A 2,916-nucleotide genomic window follows, 5' to 3' on the forward strand; every position below is an offset into this window, starting at 1 on the left:
AGCGGTCTAGACTGTGGAGCGCACATAAGGCAGTGACTACTAGCTAGCTTGCTCTCTCCTCTTTTGATCCCACCTCATCTCATTCCAGTCACCTCTAACTACCCCCTCCCTCTTCTCTTCTCCATGTAACTCAGTGAACCGCTCTGGGTGTCCCTCAATGTGGAGAAACTTTTCATCTTTAACCTAGATGTTTTATCATCAGTGCTGTATAGATGGAGAAGTCTTGAGGCTACTGTAAAAATAAAACTGAAAACCAGAAGCAGGAGGCTTAAGTCCAAATCCTGAGAACATCAGAAAACTCCTGAATCCAGGAAACATTAATCGATAGGAGCTCATCAAACACCTCCATACCTACACTGAAACCAAGCACCACCCAAGGGCCAACAAGTTCCAGAGCAAGACATACCACGCAAATTCTCCAGCAACACAGGAACACTCTCCTGAGCTTCAATATACAGGCAGCTCAAAGTTACTCCAAAACCATTGACATCTCATAACTCATTACTGGACACTTCATTGCACTCCAGAGAGAAGAAATCCAGCTCTACCCACCAGAACACTGACACAAGCTTCGTTAACTAAGAAACCTTGACAAGCCACTGATACAACCCTACCCATAGTGAGGAAACTCCATAATAAAGAGAACTCCACAAATTCCCAGAATACAGAAAGGCCACCCCAAACGCAGCAATATACCAAGATGAAGAGACAGAGGAATACCCAGAAGGTAAAGGAACAGGAGAAATGCCCACCAAACCAAACAAAAGAGGAAGAGATAGGGAATCTACCTGAGAAAGAATTCCAAATATTGATAGTGAAAATGATCCAAAATCTTGAAATCAAAATGGAATCACAGATAAATAGCCTAGAGAATATGATTGAGAAGATGCAAGAAATGTTTAACAAGGACCCAGAAGAAATAAAAAGGGTCAATATATAATGAATAATGCAATAAATGAGATCAAAAACACTCTGGAGGCAACAAATAGTAGAATAACGGAGGCAGAAGATAGGATTAGTGAGATAGAAGATAGAATGGTAGAAATAAATGAATCAGAGAGGAAAAAAGAAAAATGAATTAAAAGAAATGAGGACAATCTCAGACTTCCAGGACAATATGAAATGCTCCAACATTCAAATTATAGGAGTCCCAGAAGAAGACCAAAAGAAAGACCATGAGAAAATCCTTGAGGAGATAATAGTTGAAAACTTCCCTATAATGGGGAAGGAAATAATCACCCAAGTCCAAGAGACCCAGAGAGCTCCAAATAGGATAAACCCAAAGCGAAACACCCCAAGACACATATTAATCAAATTAACAAAGATCAAACACAAAGAACAAATATTAAAAGCAGCAAGGGAAAAACAACAAATAACACACAAGGGGATTCCCCTAAGGATAACTGCAGATCTTTCAATAGAAACTCTTCAGACCAGGAGGGAATGGCAAGATATACTTAAAGTGATGAAAGACAATAACCTACAGCCCAGATTACTGTACCCAGCAAGGATCTCTTTCAAATATGCAGGAGAAATCAAAAGCTTTACAGACAAGCAAAAGCTGAGAGAATTCAGCACCACCAAACCAGCTCTCCAACAAATGCTAAAGGGTACTCTCTAGACAGGAAACACAAAAAGGATGTATAAACCTGAACCCAAAACAATAAAGTAAATGGCAATGGGATCATACTTATCAATAGCTACCTTAAATGTAAATGGGTTAAATGCCCCAACTAAACGGCAAAGACGGCTGAATGGATACAAAAACAAGATCTCTATATATGCTGCCTACAAGAGACACATCTCAAAACAAGGGACACATACAGACTGAAAGTGAAGGGCTGGAAAAGATATTCCACGCAAATAGAGACCAAAAGAAAGCAGGAGTAGCAATACTCATATCCGATAAAATAGACTTTAAAACAAAGGCTGTGAAGAGAGACAAAGAAGGCCACTACATAATGATCAAAGGATCAATCCAAGAAGAAGATATAACAATTATAAATATATATGCACCCAACATAGGAGCACCACAATATGTAAGACAAATGCTAACAAGTATGAAAGGGGAAATCAACAATAACACAATAATAGTGGGAGACTTTAATACCCCACTCACACCTATGGACAGATCAACTAAACAGAAAATTAACAAAGAAATGCAAGCTATAAATGATACAATAGACCAGTTAGACCTAATTTGATATCTATAGGACATTTCACCCCAAAACAATGAATTTCACCTCTTTCTCAAGTGCTCACAGAACCTTCTCCTGAATAGATCACATCCTGGGCCATAAATCTAACCTTGATAAATTCAAAAAAATTGAAATCTTTCCAAGCATCTTTTCTGACCATAATGCATTAAGATTAGATCTCAATTACAGGAGAAAAACTATTAAAAATTCCAACATATGGAGGCTGAATAACACACATCTGAATAACCAACAAATCACAGAAGAAATCAAAAAAGAAATGAAAATATGCATAGAAATGAATGAAAATGAAAACACAACAACCCAAAACCTGTGGGACACTATAAAAGCAGTGCTAAGAGGAAAGTTCATAGCACTACAGGCATACCTCAAGAAACAAGAAAAAAGTCAAATAAATAACCTACCTCTACACCTAAAGCAACTAGAAAAGGAAGAGTTGGAGAACCCCAGAGTTAGCAGAATGAAAGAAATCTTAAAAATTAGGGCAGAAATAAATGCAAAAGAAACAAAAGAGACCATAGCAAAAATCAACAAAGCCAAAAGCTGGTTCTTTGAAAGGATAAATAAAATTGACAAACCATTAGCCAGACTCATCAAGAAGCAAAGAGAGAAAAATCAAATCAATAAAATTAGAAATGAAAATGGAGAGATCACAACAGACAACACAGAAATACAAAGCATCATAAAAGACTACTATCAG

The sequence above is a fragment of the Ovis aries genome, chromosome 21 (genome assembly GCF_016772045.2).
Source record: "Ovis aries strain OAR_USU_Benz2616 breed Rambouillet chromosome 21, ARS-UI_Ramb_v3.0, whole genome shotgun sequence".
NCBI classification, from domain to species: Eukaryota; Metazoa; Chordata; class Mammalia; order Artiodactyla; family Bovidae; genus Ovis; species Ovis aries.